We start from the raw sequence: 18,775 nt of genomic DNA on the forward strand, positions 1-18,775 counted from the left end.
GAATAAGTTTATAAGGCTTGAGAAACACACCAAAGATATTTCAATCCTCTATTCTATCAGGAATTCCCTATTGCATTTCACTTTCTTTGTCATAAAATAATTCAACAAACTTTATGTAAACCTGAAGTTTTCAAACCTGCCAGTCTTAGAGCAAAACACTGTTTTTCAACAGAGAGCACTAGGAAGTAGATCAAGACACTCAATTTTCGTATTATTGAAATTATATTACTTCACACATTATCCGTTGGCTTCCTCCAGAAGCAATCTGAATCAAAGATTTGAATACAAGTAGTTTATTAGGGAGGAGATTCCTGGAAATGCTGAGAAAGGATTGGAAGGGGCACAAGTCAATAAACTATATATTATCAAGCAGGTAATCAATTTAGGCAATGAGACTCCATCTTGCTGGGGGCCCTGTAGAAAATACTGTGGATTGCACTTCAGACATAGTCCATCTGAAGGGTGAGGGAGTCTCCAGGGAGCATAGACTCCCTAGTATTTCCTGCCTGTCCTCCACACATGTGAGGACCATGAGAAACCCCTCAAGTGACAAATCACAGGCACTTGCAGTAGGACAGTTTTGGCATGTGCTGGACTATTATGTAGCAAGGAGATACGTGCAGGGTACTGACTCTGTCCACCAAGTGAACCACACAACAGTTAATTTCAAAAGGGAATCTCAAGTCTCATAGAATCATGGGATTTTTCTCCTCCTTGTAATTTCACTAATAAAAACTGTAAGCAAGTTATAGTAGTAACTTGTACACCCCCTGAGAACAGAATCCATATTTTGTTTACTATTGTACCCTACAAATGTCTGATCATAAGTGCTCAACAAATATTTAACAATGATTTTATAATCAATGAACTGAAATACTTTGCTGTGAACTACCTTCAGATTAGCTGTGCGATTGTATGTTGCAGGAGTGAGGAGTACATTGTGGACTCAGACTGCTAAGGTTATAGCCTGGCTCCATTCCTTATTAACTGTGTTTCTTTGGGCAAGTTTCTTGACATCTCTGATTTTTGTGTATCTTTTCTGTTACATGGATGTAATCATAAATCCTATGTAATTGTATCGTAAGAATTAAATGAACGAATTCATGGAAAACAACGATCATAATGCCTAACACTTGTGAAACGCACAAGACCTATTAGTTATTAATATCCCTGGTCACTCGAGAAGCAGCAATTAAGATTGTCCAACACCTAAAGTGACCATGGTATGGTTGACAAAATCAAACTTCACAGATATGCGTGGTTGTTGTAAAATGTTTGTGATCTTGTCCAAGGCAGAGTTGTCAAAACTAATCATTTTCCAATAAGAAGTAGATGTAAGTTTACCCTGATCTTTTCTCTCTTTAACATTGTGTTTTCACATGTTTAACTTACTTGGGGAAGTAACCCTGTGTTTTGAATTAAGCAGATACATCAACACAAGCCATTTAAGTAAGACAGTTTAAAGAAGGATTTCAAATATTATTTTCCAGCTTTAGAGATAATAGATTTTATTATATACCCAAATACCAACTGTGCTGTCTCTTGGATTTTATTTATGTAGTTTCCATTTCTGTTAATGGCTCATTTGTCTTAGAATTCAAGCTTGGATTTACCTTTTTGCTTTAAACTATTTGTTAAATTCCTCGTGCTGGATGCTTGAGGTCACTTGGCCCATTTCTTCCTTCACATACAATACCGAAAATATCGTAGGTAGAAAGGAATTTGCTCTACAATGAATGCTCATAGCCATTCTCAAGAATACATTGCCATAATAAATAATTTTCAGTATATGGCATACAACTTAAGCACATTTCCTCTTCTTCCATTCCCAGTGGAAATAAAAATGCATCAACCTCTGTGAATATACTCGAAAATTATCATTGATTATCTTTACATTGTCTGGGACAGATGGTCTGTGGTCTTTTTCCTTTTGAGAGAAGCAGCAAAAGATTGTTGGAAGATTACTTAACAAGGGATAAGAAAATCTGAAGTCTGGTTTTAGCTTTGCCTCCAAGGCTTTGATTGAGTGCTATCACAGACACTGCTGATAATACTTTCATTCAATTATACAACACTGTGGATCAGATCAGGAATTTGGATGCTCCTGAAAAAAAAAATGTAGGTGAAGTCTGGGGATATAGGTTTAGAAACATACCCACCAGTGGATCTAGCCACAGATAGGGACCCGAAAAAATAGAGCAAGCCAACGTAGGCAGGGAAGATCTAAGTCATGTTTTTCATATAGGGTCTAAGATCTGGGGTTTATATTCAAGCAAAGTTGGGCATATATTCTAGCAAATAAAGACAGGGAAAGTCAGTGAAAGCCCCATCTTCTTAAGGGTGGTCCAGGAGCAGGAAAAAGAATTCCAGGACCCCAGCTTGGTGGCTGGGGTTAAAGGGAGAAGACACANGGTTTGGGGACACTAGGGTATGAAGACAAAGGGGATTTGTCCTTGCGCACTTGTTTGTACAATTTCCAATGAGAATGTGCTTTTCTTTTTATAGCTTTACATTATTTAAAATGTACAATTTGACAGTTTTGTCATATGTATACAACAGTGAAACGTTCACCACAATCAAGATGACCAAATCAAGAAAATTCCTTGTGATCCTTCATAATCTAAGCCTCCCTCGCCACATTCTCCAGGCAACCACTAACCTGTTAGGGTGTTATTCTGTTCAAAACAAAAAATAACTTAAAAATGAAATCATTCTAACCAAACATAATTTTTCAGGAAAATAAGGTTATAAGAAATGGATCAGCCTTCATAGACTGGTAAAGCTTTTTGAGGACAAAAGGAGATTAGAATCCAATTTTCTTGACTTGCATTTTTGGGACCGTTTCACTATACCAGGCTTTCTCTGCTCTTTGACCTACTGCCCTGATCATTTTTTTTTTTTTTTACTTGACTCCTTTTAGACAGTATCCCTTTTAAAAGTATTTGAGGAAGAATTTCTTCTCTGTAGGTTGAAGTCACTACTTGATCTGCTAAGACACGGAGTCTTCAGTTCTGACAGCTACTGTAGGCTGCCTCAGAATAAGTTTATAAGGCTTGAGAAACACACCAAAGATATTTCAATCCTCTATTCTATCAGGAATTCCCTATTGCATTTCACTTTCTTTGTCATAAAATAATTCAACAAACTTTATGTAAACCTGAAGTTTTCAAACCTGCCAGTCTTAGAGCAAAACACTGTTTTTCAACAGAGAGCACTAGGAAGTAGATCAAGACACTCAATTTTCGTATTATTGAAATTATATTACTTCACACATTATCCGTTGGCTTCCTCCAGAAGCAATCTGAATCAAAGATTTGAATACAAGTAGTTTATTAGGGAGGAGATTCCTGGAAATGCTGAGAAAGGATTGGAAGGGGCACAAGTCAATAAACTATATATTATCAAGCAGGTAATCAATTTAGGCAATGAGACTCCATCTTGCTGGGGGCCCTGTAGAAAATACTGTGGATTGCACTTCAGACATAGTCCATCTGAAGGGTGAGGGAGTCTCCAGGGAGCATAGACTCCCTAGTATTTCCTGCCTGTCCTCCACACATGTGAGGACCATGAGAAACCCCTCAAGTGACAAATCACAGGCACTTGCAGTAGGACAGTTTTGGCATGTGCTGGACTATTATGTAGCAAGGAGATACGTGCAGGGTACTGACTCTGTCCACCAAGTGAACCACACAACAGTTAATTTCAAAAGGGAATCTCAAGTCTCATAGAATCATGGGATTTTTCTCCTCCTTGTAATTTCACTAATAAAAACTGTAAGCAAGTTATAGTAGTAACTTGTACACCCCCTGAGAACAGAATCCATATTTTGTTTACTATTGTACCCTACAAATGTCTGATCATAAGTGCTCAACAAATATTTAACAATGATTTTATAATCAATGAACTGAAATACTTTGCTGTGAACTACCTTCAGATTAGCTGTGCGATTGTATGTTGCAGGAGTGAGGAGTACATTGTGGACTCAGACTGCTAAGGTTATAGCCTGGCTCCATTCCTTATTAACTGTGTTTCTTTGGGCAAGTTTCTTGACATCTCTGATTTTTGTGTATCTTTTCTGTTACATGGATGTAATCATAAATCCTATGTAATTGTATCGTAAGAATTAAATGAACGAATTCATGGAAAACAACGATCATAATGCCTAACACTTGTGAAACGCACAAGACCTATTAGTTATTAATATCCCTGGTCACTCGAGAAGCAGCAATTAAGATTGTCCAACACCTAAAGTGACCATGGTATGGTTGACAAAATCAAACTTCACAGATATGCGTGGTTGTTGTAAAATGTTTGTGATCTTGTCCAAGGCAGAGTTGTCAAAACTAATCATTTTCCAATAAGAAGTAGATGTAAGTTTACCCTGATCTTTTCTCTCTTTAACATTGTGTTTTCACATGTTTAACTTACTTGGGGAAGTAACCCTGTGTTTTGAATTAAGCAGATACATCAACACAAGCCATTTAAGTAAGACAGTTTAAAGAAGGATTTCAAATATTATTTTCCAGCTTTAGAGATAATAGATTTTATTATATACCCAAATACCAACTGTGCTGTCTCTTGGATTTTATTTATGTAGTTTCCATTTCTGTTAATGGCTCATTTGTCTTAGAATTCAAGCTTGGATTTACCTTTTTGCTTTAAACTATTTGTTAAATTCCTCGTGCTGGATGCTTGAGGTCACTTGGCCCATTTCTTCCTTCACATACAATACCGAAAATATCGTAGGTAGAAAGGAATTTGCTCTACAATGAATGCTCATAGCCATTCTCAAGAATACATTGCCATAATAAATAATTTTCAGTATATGGCATACAACTTAAGCACATTTCCTCTTCTTCCATTCCCAGTGGAAATAAAAATGCATCAACCTCTGTGAATATACTCGAAAATTATCATTGATTATCTTTACATTGTCTGGGACAGATGGTCTGTGGTCTTTTTCCTTTTGAGAGAAGCAGCAAAAGATTGTTGGAAGATTACTTAACAAGGGATAAGAAAATCTGAAGTCTGGTTTTAGCTTTGCCTCCAAGGCTTTGATTGAGTGCTATCACAGACACTGCTGATAATACTTTCATTCAATTATACAACACTGTGGATCAGATCAGGAATTTGGATGCTCCTGAAAAAAAAAAACGTAGGTGAAGTCTGGGGATATAGGTTTAGAAACATACCCACCAGTGGATCTAGCCACAGATAGGGACCCGAAAAAATAGAGCAAGCCAATGTGGGCAGGGAAGATCTAAGTCATGTTTTTCATATAGGGTCTAAGATCTGGGGTTTATATTCAAGCAAAGTTGGGCATATATTCTAGCAAATAAAGACAGGGAAAGTCAGTGAAAGCCCCATCTTCTTAAGGGTGGTCCAGGAGCAGGAAAAAGAATTCCAGGACCCCAGCTTGGTGGCTGGGGTTAAAGGGAGAAGACACAAGCAAAACAAAATGGACCCATAAAGTGTGGAGGACAGAGAGGGTGTCATCCAGAGACAGAATGGTGGCAGAAGGTGGAGATTGAGGGAGGAAAGGGTTAGAAACCTTCACAGAGCTCCAGAAGCAAAACCCGTCACACAGATTGAGGAAGAATGAAGGACTAGTGGTGTCTATTAGTTATCTACTGCTGAGTAATAAATTACTAAAAACTTAAAAGAATATGCAGTTATTATTCCACAGTCTCAGTGCACCAGGAATATAAGGCAAAGGGATCCTCTGANTAATGTAGTTGCGTTGTCTGTGAGACATCCAAATGGAAGACCTTAGGAAATTTTACTTGTAGATCTGAAGCACAAGTTAGTTCTAGCCTGGGTTTATGTACTTGGAAGGCATTTACCGTTAGAGAGCACACAATTGTAGTGATTGATAAAATCACATAGGAAGACACTGTAGAGAAAGAAGAGAAACTTGAACCCAACCTTGAACAACTCAAAACTTGAGAAATATATAAGATTAGTAAATCTCTTGGAAGTGGGTTTGGGGACACTAGGGTATGAAGACAAAGGGGATTCGTCCTTGCGCACTTGTTTGTACAATTTCCAGTGAGAATGTGCTTTTCTTTTTATAGCTTTACATTATTTAAAATGTACAATTTGACAGTTTTGTCATATGTATACAACAGTGAAACGTTCACCACAATCAAGATGACCAAATCAAGAAAATTCCTTGTGATCCTTCATAATCTAAGCCTCCCTCGCCACATTCTCCAGGCAACCACTAACCTGTTAGGGTGTTATTCTGTTCAAAACAAAAAATAACTTAAAAATGAAATCATTCTAACCAAACATAATTTTTCAGGAAAATAAGGTTATAAGAAATGGATCAGCCTTCATAGACTGGTAAAGCTTTTTGAGGACAAAAGGAGATTAGAATCCAATTTTCTTGACTTGCATTTTTGGGACCGTTTCACTATACCAGGCTTTCTCTGCTCTTTGACCTACTGCCCTGATCATTTTTTTTTTTTTTACTTGACTCCTTTTAGACAGTATCCCTTTTAAAAGTATTTGAGGAAGAATTTCTTCTCTGTAGGTTGAAGTCACTCCTTGATCTGCTAAGACACGGAGTCTTCAGTTCTGACAGCTACTGTAGGCTGCCTCAGAATAAGTTTATAAGGCTTGAGAAACACACCAAAGATATTTCAATCCTCTATTCTATCAGGAATTCCCTATTGCATTTCACTTTCTTTGTCATAAAATAATTCAACAAACTTTATGTAAACCTGAAGTTTTCAAACCTGCCAGTCTTAGAGCAAAACACTGTTTTTCAACAGAGAGCACTAGGAAGTAGATCAAGACACTCAATTTTCGTATTATTGAAATTATATTACTTCACACATTATCCGTTGGCTTCCTCCAGAAGCAATCTGAATCAAAGATTTGAATACAAGTAGTTTATTAGGGAGGAGATTCCTGGAAATGCTGAGAAAGGATTGGAAGGGGCACAAGTCAATAAACTATATATTATCAAGCAGGTAATCAATTTAGGCAATGAGACTCCATCTTGCTGGGGGCCCTGTAGAAAATACTGTGGATTGCACTTCAGACATAGTCCATCTGAAGGGTGAGGGAGTCTCCAGGGAGCATAGACTCCCTAGTATTTCCTGCCTGTCCTCCACACATGTGAGGACCATGAGAAACCCCTCAAGTGACAAATCACAGGCACTTGCAGTAGGACAGTTTTGGCATGTGCTGGACTATTATGTAGCAAGGAGATACGTGCAGGGTACTGACTCTGTCCACCAAGTGAACCACACAACAGTTAATTTCAAAAGGGAATCTCAAGTCTCATAGAATCATGGGATTTTTGCTCCTCCTTGTAATTTCACTAATAAAAACTGTAAGCAAGTTATAGTAGTAACTTGTACACCCCCTGAGAACAGAATCCATATTTTGTTTACTATTGTACCCTACAAATGTCTGATCATAAGTGCTCAACAAATATTTAACAATGATTTTATAATCAATGAACTGAAATACTTTGCTGTGAACTACCTTCAGATTAGCTGTGCGATTGTATGTTGCAGGAGTGAGGAGTACATTGTGGACTCAGACTGCTAAGGTTATAGCCTGGCTCCATTCCTTATTAACTGTGTTTCTTTGGGCAAGTTTCTTGACATCTCTGATTTTTGTGTATCTTTTCTGTTACATGGATGTAATCATAAATCCTATGTAATTGTATCGTAAGAATTAAATGAACGAATTCATGGAAAACAATGATCATAATGCCTAACACTTGTGAAACGCACAAGACCTATTAGTTATTAATATCCCTGGTCACTTGAGAAGCAGCAATTAAGATTGTCCAACACCTAAAGTGACCATGGTATGGTTGACAAAATCAAACTTCACAGATATGCGTGGTTGTTGTAAAATGTTTGTGATCTTGTCCAAGGCAGAGTTGTCAAAACTAATCATTTTCCAATAAGAAGTAGATGTAAGTTTACCCTGATCTTTTCTCTCTTTAACATTGTGTTTTCACATGTTTAACTTACTTGGGGAAGTAACCCTGTGTTTTGAATTAAGCAGATACATCAACACAAGCCATTTAAGTAAGACAGTTTAAAGAAGGATTTCAAATATTATTTTCCAGCTTTAGAGATAATAGATTTTATTATATACCCAAATACCAACTGTGCTGTCTCTTGGATTTTATTTATGTAGTTTCCATTTCTGTTAATGGCTCATTTGTCTTAGAATTCAAGCTTGGATTTACCTTTTTGCTTTAAACTATTTGTTAAATTCCTCGTGCTGGATGCTTGAGGTCACTTGGCCCATTTCTTCCTTCACATACAATACCGAAAATATCGTAGGTAGAAAGGAATTTGCTCTACAATGAATGCTCATAGCCATTCTCAAGAATACATTGCCATAATAAATAATTTTCAGTATATGGCATACAACTTAAGCACATTTCCTCTTCTTCCATTCCCAGTGGAAATAAAAATGCATCAACCTCTGTGAATATACTCGAAAATTATCATTGATTATCTTTACATTGTCTGGGACAGATGGTCTGTGGTCTTTTTCCTTTTGAGAGGAGCAGCAAAAGATTGTTGGAAGATTACCTAACAAGGGATAAGAAAATCTGAAGTCTGGTTTTAGCTTTGCCTCCAAGGCTTTGATTGAGTGCTATCACAGACACTGCTGATAATACTTTCATTCAATTATACAACACTGTGGATCAGATCAGGAATTTGGATGCTCCTGAAAAAAAAAAACGTAGGTGAAGTCTGGGGATATAGGTTTAGAAACATACCCACCAGTGGATCTAGCCACAGATAGGGACCCGAAAAAATAGAGCAAGCCAATGTGGGCAGGGAAGATCTAAGTCATGTTTTTCATATAGGGTCTAAGATCTGGGGTTTATATTCAAGCAAAGTTGGGCATATATTCTAGCAAATAAAGACAGGGAAAGTCAGTGAAAGCCCCATCTTCTTAAGGGTGGTCCAGGAGCAGGAAAAAGAATTCCAGGACCCCAGCTTGGTGGCTGGGGTTAAAGGGAGAAGACACAAGCAAAACAAAATGGACCCATAAAGTGTGGAGGACAGAGAGGGTGTCATCCAGAGACAGAATGGTGGCAGAAGGTGGAGATTGAGGGAGGAAAGGGTTAGAAACCTTCACAGAGCTCCAGAAGCAAAACCCGTCACACAGATTGAGGAAGAATGAAGGACTAGTGGTGTCCATTAGTTATCTATTGCTGAGTAATAAATTACTAAAAACTTAAAAGAATATGTATTTATTATTCCACAGTCTCAGTGCACCAGGAATATAAGGCAAAGGGATCCTCTGACTAAGGAGTCTCTCACAAGACTGCAATCAGAGTGTTGTTCAGGGCTGAGGTCTCATCTGAAGCTCAAAGGTAAGAACCTGCTATTGAGCTCTATGGTTGTCGGGTTTCAGTTTCTTAGAAAGCTGTTGGATTAAGGGCCTCGGTACCTTGCTGACTATGGAAGGGGGGCCACCCTCAGCTCCTTCTCCTGAGTGCCTTTCCATAGAGTTAAGAACACAGAGGCTTGCTTCCTTAAAGCCAGCAAAAAAGNTTAGAAAGCTGTTGGATTAAGGGCCTCGGTACCTTGCTGACTATGGAAGGGGGGCCACCCTCAGCTCCTTCTCCTGAGTGCCTTTCCATAGAGTTAAGAACACGGAGGCTTGCTTCCTTAAAGCCAGCAAAAAAAGTGTCTGCTAGCAAGATCCAAGTTAAATTCATATGCAATCAATAAATGGAGAAGAATCTTATCACTTATACTGAATTCTGTTTGTTAGAAGCAATCACAGGTCCAGCCCACGCTGAAAGAGGTAGGGGATTGCATGAGTCATGAATACCAGGAAATAGGGTAATTGGGGGTCATCTTAAAGCCTGTCCATTGTAGGGCACTAACATTTTATCGAGTATCTGCTATAGCAAGGTACAACACTAGCAGTTGTAAAGGACACTACTCATTTACTTAGAGGTTCAGCAGTGAAGTTGTGTGTACTTTAGAAGCATGGAATCAGGAAGTAATTCAGTAGCTGGACTAAAAATTGTCCCCTTTCTTGACTTCAGTTCCACTGAACTGCTATGGGAAGACAGGGGCCTGGATTAATGGCCCATCTAGTTCTTTGGTTTCATCCCTTCAGGAGTTTCTATAAGCCTGTCATTGAAGCCTTTCTCATTTTTCCAGATTCCTTTTTAACTGTGGAAACTGACATTGTATTCACTCTTCTATAAAGGGTCTGTTTGAGTATAATGGGATCATAAAAGATTACTATAGTCTACAAAATGTACCTCAGCACATATAGCCAGGGCATTTCAGAAAAACAGAGTACACGCCATGTGTTTGTAAACCAAATAATTCTTCCATAATGAGAACTTACCATGAAAATAAATCTGCCTCCCAAAAAAAAATTAAAGAAAAAAAAAAAAAAAGAAAGATATAAACTAGAAAAAAATAAGTGAAGGAGAAAAGATTAAGAGTTAGTGGGGGAAGCAACTGATATTTATTGAACACCATTGTGTACCAGGCAGGATGCTAAGAGACATTTGACCCTATGACTTTATTTTGAAATGTGAGCAACTACTTTTTCAAAGACTGTCTCATATATTCCACATGTATTTCTTTTCTTTTAAAAACCCTGACCCTGTGTGTTTCCAGCATTTTCTCCACGTTTTCAATAATCGTCTCATGTCATCCAACTCTTCTCAATCCTTTGAGATTAATTTTGTAGAAAACATAGGATATGTGCTTTTGAGGGCAAACTCAACTTATTCACATTTTTGTTTCCCTAAGTAGGAGGAAACCCTCCCTCCCAGGATTCCCCAGATGACTGGGATTCAAATGTAATCATGAAAACCAGCAAGGAATTTACTGGTTACGGACTTACATGCTAATGCTGGTTGGAGCTAGAACTGAAATTCAGGCAATGGAGATTGTGGTTCTTGTCTTTCATGAATCGGTGAAGGTTCCAATTTGTGTTGGAACAGGTCTTCTCTGCTGGGTCAGCAGCCTGGCTGGATTCAATCACAGTCTCTAGCTGGGTTTGATTCGGTAGCTCACTATAGACAAGCCTCAGTACATGGTCTTTTACTGTGCTAAGACCAGTTTTCAAATAAATAAAGGTCTAAATGGTTTCCAGATGCTAAAATAAAAACTATACCAATGCAAATATATTACATTTAATTTCAAGGCAGTTTAAGGTTTGTACTGTGCCTAGAGAAGACAGCTATAAAAAATGCACATCACTTTAGCAGACCATACTTCATCAATTACTCCATTAACAATAACAGTGTGGGAAATAAAGGGTGAAATTGAGTATAATATAGCAATGGAGAAAATGAACATAAACAAGAAATGGAAATCATCAAGCAATGAATTAATACTGAACCATCGCTATCCAGAGTACTGTTCAGGTCTTTCCTGAAAATACTATGCTCCCGATCACCAATTGATAGGGCCCAGGAGGTTGAATCACTTTCCCCAAAAGGATGAGGTTTTAGGATTTGCATGACCATGCTTCTTATGACTCATAGTACAAATGCCCAAGATGGCTCTATAAGGGGTAGTAGTCATGGAATAAGGAGCCCTCCTGTCAATCAGCCCTAAAATACTGGAGTCATTAACACCACTCAGGCTGTATCTCAGCACTGATATGACGCAAGGTGAGATGGATTACTCATCCCTAAGGTTACATGGCTGAATATGCACGTGGACACTAAAAGAGGAGAAGCTAAGACAAGATCTGTTCTTATTATGCCTGGAAATAACGTCTAATCAGAATTGCTCCCCCACTGTATTTAAAAATGTATAAATCAACAATCAAATAAGGTAACAGTGCCGGAAGGCTTTTAGAGATACAACATCTCAGGGAAGAAATTAAAGGATGAGGTTTACGAAAAATAGATTGGTATTTGTTTTATGGAAACCATGACCTTAAAATCACATGATTTCAATTATACAAAAGATTTTAAACTATTAATTCACCATGTTTCTTGGGAAGGTGGAGGGGAGAACTGTAACATTGAATGGGACTCTAAAAATAAAAAAAAAATAGGACATTTAAAACTACTTAAAATTTACTTTTATAGGAGAACATCAGATCATAAAGAAGAGAAAAATAACCTGGCTTCACATGAAGTCACTTGATAAAGCTAAGAATGCTGAGTCAACTGTCCTTTCACAGTGATCCTTGTAAAGTCACGAATAATGATGGAAATCCTTTCGTTTCTACCATGACATTTGGTCAACAGACAAAAATAAACATGAAGAGGGAAGCCCATAAGGTTTAGAGTGGGGAATGGGAGAGAATAGGAATTGCATCCCCTCCGAGCTGAAGCAGAGAGAATCTCTGAATGGTTGTGTCAATCTGACAGTGCGAAGGAGGTACCCCTGTGCACTTGCCGAAGCCTGGAAGAGCTAGATAAGAAGGTGCTGTAGTGTCCTTTCATCCTTGTAGGTCTTTAACTCCATGGATAATTAACACTTAAACTTTCCCTGTTGTTGGATTTCCATCTCATTTCTTCTTCTTTTTTTTTAAGATTTTATTTATTTATTCAACAGAGATAGAGATAGCCAGCGAGAGAGGGAACACAAGCAGGGGCAGTGGGAGAGGAAGAAGCAGGCTCATAGCAGAGGAGCCTGATATGGGGCTTGATCCCGTAACACTGGGATCATGCCCTGAGCCGGAGGCAGACACTTAACCGCTGTGCCACCCAGGTGCCCCCCATCTCATTTCTTCTATATTGGATGCTCCCTCTCAGCCTGGCTTCAGATTGACAATTTATGGTCTTGCTTCTTTAATTCAATAAATTCCATTTAGCTTCTGGATCTGCCTACCTTCTTTAATTCTGGTCATTAAATTCCAGAGACCAGTGACCCCTGCCTTAGTATTCGATACAGTTTCCTGAGGCTTCTGGTCTGGACTTCAACACTACAGTCCTCAATTTGTCTGAAAGGAGGGAGTGTATATATTCCTGCAGATCCAATTTGCAAGACCAAATCAAGTTCTCCTGGAAACATTATGCTCCTTGAAGTCATGATCCGTTGGTACATGTCTCTTTGTGTTGTGCGTGCATACTTTCTAGCAAGCCCTTGCTTTCCAACCTTGCCCTCAATCTCCCCAGACTCCAGAACAGAATTCAACTATGAAGATGGAGGGGAGGCCATGCGCACGGTGTAAAAGATATTTGGGCAAGGAGTTAGACCCACAGAGGCCACCAAACAGCTTTGTGACCTTGAGAAAGATACTTACTCCTCTAGGTAGGGTGATTCACAAAATGAGCAAATTAACTTCAGTTGGTAAGGCTCCTTCCAGCTCTAACTTCCAATGGATTTAATCCAAGAAGATTTAGCATTTTGCTCTGTTTAAGATTCTGTGTTTTCCAACTTCTAAAGAGGTGGATGAAAGTGATAGGAACTTAGCTGAAGTTCTAGTGAAAGAATCTTTGCATCTTTGCCTGCAGTTTTCTCTCCCCAGCTTTGCTCCCACCACAAAACTAAAATAAAATATTAATGGTTTCTTTTCACATCCATGAAAAAGAATCCTCCAAGAGACTTTCCATTCATGCGTTCAGATTTACTACACTGCAAACCAGTGGGATCCTCCTGCATTTATTTAAACTTCTGTCACCATCATTGTGAATACAGCCAGAGGTCCCCTGTGGGCTGCCAGATGAAATGCTGAATGGCACAAAAGTAAACAAAGCAGCATCTCACTTTCTATTCTCCTGGCTGCACCACTGATATTTAATGACATAAGAAATACCCAGAAGCTACAGTGGAGTTAAGTATTAGCATAAATAAAGTGACATTCCAGCAAGCTAGAATGCTCATATCCTAGATTCTAAAATCAGATTCCTTTCTCTCCAGGCATTCTTCAAACTGAAATTCTATTTCTTTGGCCCTTGTAAAGTTTACCTTAAGAGAGGGCTTTTCTAAATTTGAAACTGTAGCTCAGTAAACAGTGTACTAGTCTGGGTGAAGTTTCTCTTACCTCTGCTCCCTTCTGTGCCCTTTGGTCCTGAAATGGGTTCTTCCTTCTACTTCTCAGAGCATCTTCATGGTTTCTTATGTCCAGGGTAAAAGAAGTTACTAAGGAGTACAGCAATTCTAAATTTGGAATACTTTTAATGGCCAGTCTCTTTTTGGTATATGTAGCTTATCCATAAATTGAGTGTCTGCGGGACCATCACTATTGGGCATCTCCCCCCACAAATATCCTTGGCTCCTTTGCTTGCTGATTGGGCACATGATACCTGCATTCAACAGAGTCGGCATTTCTGCAGAACGGGGGATGTGGAAGCAGTTTGGTCACACTTTTGCTCATGCTTCTGCCACTTTATTGGACTGTCATGTGCATGAGCACAAGCAACTGGGATACACGGAGAAGGTACTGAAGTGGCTGGATGGCAGAGAGAGCCATAGCCGGGACTGCCATCAGGAGCAAGCAGGATGCCGTCCACCTGAGATCTGAGCAAACGTTGTGAAACTCATTCTATCACTACATGGCCCTGCCAGGTTTTGCCTGCAGCTTTCTGAAAACTCAGAAACCCTAAGTATATCACCATGAATCTTCTTGGAGTTTTGAATCCAGTTTAAAGCCACTGGGGTCCATGCAAGGGATCACCAAGAATGAGGACCTGGAAGAAGAGAGAACCAAGTGCCATGTATTAAGGCAGCAATCCCCAAACACTGTTTTAAGGAAGATAACCCTTCAGGGGGTCAGTAAGTTTGTCTCAGCAGTAATTGCAATAAAATAAAGTGGTCAAAGATGTTTAGAAATAGGGGCTTGAACAATGTTAGCCAAGTTTCTTTACTGCACAACTCCTTAGAATCTCTCCTTGGATAATGTGCACAGAAGCTGTGGTGAGATGCTTAAGAACACAGAACGTGGAGCTGGAATGTGGAGGCTCAGACGCTAGCTGTGCTACTTATAAGAGTATCGATCCTCTTTGTTCTGCAGTTTCCTTGTCTGTAGAAGGCAGGTAATAATCACACCTGCCTCCTAGCGTTGTTGGGAGAATTAATGAGATAATGAATGGAAAGGCTGAGCCAATGCTCGGCACCTGGCAAATACTCAATAAGCAAGCTTAAAGACGAACAAACAAGAGGGCAAGTAGCATTTTGTGAACTGACTTGACCTAGAATGATGGGGCCTGGGGGGTTCGGGAATCTATATTCACGGAAGAGTATTGTTTAGGATGGAATTTAGGAAAAGTCTGCGCTAGACAATATTAGCAAATAGGAGGTAGGCAGAAGGGGAAAAAAGTCAGAGACTGAGATGTGATTGGAGAAATAGAAGAATTAGGATTTGAACTGGTGAGCCTCTACTCCCTCTCTGGTTCTGTTTCAAAACCCAGTAACCTCAGGCAAGCAAGGTCCAAGTCCCAAGAGACAAATCGGGTTTGGGTCCAGAAATCAACAGTGTTGTAATCCATACCATTCCTGGTTAACTTGACCCTGTTGGAGGAGTTTGGTGGTGGATAAAGGCAACTTACCCATGCATCAGGCTCACTGGATAGCAATCCTTATCCCTGTATCAGAATCAATGTTGTGTCTCCCCAGGTTTGCTTGGCTTCATCTTGAGCCCTCGGTTGTTTGCTCAAGGACAGGCTTGGCCACCACTACCACCATTTCATCTTCAGTGAAGAGCTACAAGCACTGGCATGATTTCCATGACACTCAGTGAGGCAAAGTCTCAGTAGCTCCAGCATCTATTTTGGCCTTTGGAAGCTCTGAATCTTTCCACTACTTCTAGACCTAGAGGAAGTACCATGCAGCAGGACATGAGATCGGGCTTCCCTAGTGACCGTCAGGGGGATCCCCAGAAATACAACCTGGAAATAGGAGATCAAAGACAGTGAGGTGAACATTGACTAGTGAGAAACAAGGCATGAGAAGATGTCAGCTAAGTTCCTCAGTCCGCCTTCTGCCATGAAGCAGTGTGATGCTGAGGGGCAGTGATTCCATAGGGGCTGTCTAGAAACTAGCTGTATACTCTTGAATCTGTGACCGTCTCAGAAACACGCCATCTTAACATTTCCTTTCCACCATTCCTTGCCTCGTTCACCTTTTTCACTCACTCCTCCTGCCTTAGGATGGCACAGAGTTTTGCCTCAGGCTCTGTTTTAGGGAATATGAGATAAGTTAGATTCCATATCAAAAAGGATGACTATACTTTCTGCTATCATTTGAACTCCATTGATACGACCATATTTCTGGGAGCCTGCGAAGTTAGTCAGAAAGAGAAAGCCTCATAATAATCTTCATTGACTTATATTTCTCTTCTGATAATATTCATTAATATATATTTCTCTTCTAGAGAACTTATCTTTCTGATCTCTAAGTTAGGGACTATGGCTTAAACAAGATTGAGATCCTGCCAGCCTGAAGTTTTCTTCTCTACTGAGAACATAAGAAAAGGAATAATGCTTATTCCTCTCTGTATTTCTAGCACTGGGCATAATGCCTTGACTATTGTAAACATTAAATAAATACTAACTGAATAAATTTTCTTACAGGTATCTCTTTAAGCAATCTGGGTAATGGGAGACAGATTTCCTATTAAATTTACTTTTTATAATAATAAAACTAAAACTCCTAAGTCAATGTGATGGGGTTTTGGGATATCTGTGAGTTGAGGTTCAACGGGGTGGAGTCCAGAGCCTTGTCTTCAGCAGGCCTTCTGCTCCCTTATCAAATGACTCACAAACCATGATTTATGGACCACAGGCAATCCAAATTCAATTCATTGCTTGGGTGAGGACGTGCTAGATCCCACAGTAAACCAGATTGTCAAATGATTCTGCCCACAGAACTTGACATAAAAATGTGTGAGGCTTGTTAAATATTAGCCTTCTCTCCCTACTGGAAAGCTCACTGCAGGAAAAAGTACTGTGACAAAACTATCTTTTAATAATTGTGTGGGTACTCAATGATTGAGAATCTCTGGATGCCTGTAATGTAGGTAGAATCGTGTTAATTTGTGCAAGGCAGTGATTTTTGAACACTGTTTATATTTTAGAATCACAGGGGCAGGGGGATGGGTGAAAGTTTTAAAAAGTAGCCCCAGGGTCCCAGTCCCAGATATTCTAATTGCATTTCTTATGAATACATTAGATAACTTTGTTTACGCCATGTTTCACAGCATATTTGAAGGCAAGTAGTCATTTTTTTTCTACAGAAAAGATGGACACTTGTATCTTAAAGATTATCTGGAAGAAATTTAATAGACAAGTTGGTAAAAAGAACATGAGAATGCCTACAAACAGCCAGTGGGTGGGTTGGCAACAGCACTTCTAGAAATGGGGCTGAGGATGGGAAATGGAAAGTAGTAGCTTGGAAAATCTATGCTGCCTCTATCTTTTTTTTTGCCAAAGGCAGTTGAGGGTGTGAGGATTCATGACAATGGTCCCTGAGAGCAGAGAAAGGATGGCCATGATGATGATGACTATAATGAGGGGACTTAGCTGTTAATGAAGCCCCCACTATATAGCAGGAACTGTTTTCTTCTCATTCAATTCTTACACAAATTTTAGGAAAAAATATCAAGTGCGAGCGCCCAGTTTCCAGTACACAGCAGCCATTGGAACTCTTTTTCACTCACTTCTATAAACAATTTGGGATACTTTGATCTTTAATAGCTTTTGAAACCTGGAGTCATCCAGATGAAAAATTAATGGACTTGGAAATTCAAAGCTGCTCCAATTATAAAAATTATTTTCTAGACTACAGTTCTTTGATGACCAGAAGATATGACGGAAAGACAGACAGACAGACACACATTCACACAGCCCTCTCTTATCAACTGTTGATGTTGTTATTGTCCTTAGGAAGAAGCTGAAAGCATCTTCCAGAAGTCAAAGAGTTCTTTTTCTAAGTTGCCTGGATCCCAGGTGTCTCAAAATAAGACGGATATTCAGCTACATCAAGCATGCAAGGCATTGACCCGATATCATCGGGAACTTGGTGGTCAACCAGAACACTTGGAATGAGGTTCGAATCCAGATGTCAGACCCTAGGAGCAAAATGATTCAGTGCAGATACTATTCCTGGGACAATGATTGCAGACAACTACTACCCTCAAGTCCTGTAGCCAGATACCTACACTATTTTGAGTTTAGAAAGAGTCATGTTGGCCTACGTCTGTTAATCTCTTTATATAGCTACCCTAGTAGTTTAGAATTCTCCATGTTTTTCTGAAAAAACTGTGCCACGGGAGCAATGCCTAAAAGTTCCTTCATTTGGCTTCTGAATAATACAGATCTTCCACAGACTCCATCTAGGAAATCTTTTTAATTTTCTCACTTACTACTTTTGAATAATATAAAACAAATCTGTGCTCCGCTTTTGCCAAGACAATGCATGGAGGGCTTCCAGGGTTCCCTGGGAATCATTACTGTGTTTTGGTTTGCTTGGATTCAGACCCCTTGAGATGGCCCTTGTGTTTCAGGTTCATTTAAGCTGCTGAGTTGGGCCTGGTTTCCATCTGCAACCATAAAATTGCTTTGAATTTCTCCAAACTCAGCCCAGGTTTGCTAAAAACTCATCTAAGAGTTGGCTAGGGTTCACTGAGAGGTTTGCAGATCTATTTGATTATTTAGCTGTTCAGAACTCCAATTTCCAAATTGCCAGGTGAGAATTTTACCTGTTTGGAAATTCACTCATCTGGAGGCACTTGCTTGCTACTCAAGCCCAAGACTAAAGGCTGCCTTTTTTTTTTTTTTTTGAAGTGTTAAGGTATCTGAAAGGAGAATACATGTCTCCAAATCTCAAAATGCTGCTCGAATTTTCCCCCC

This window comes from Ailuropoda melanoleuca, chromosome 2 (genome assembly GCF_002007445.2).
Source record: "Ailuropoda melanoleuca isolate Jingjing chromosome 2, ASM200744v2, whole genome shotgun sequence".
Classification (NCBI taxonomy): Eukaryota; Metazoa; Chordata; class Mammalia; order Carnivora; family Ursidae; genus Ailuropoda; species Ailuropoda melanoleuca.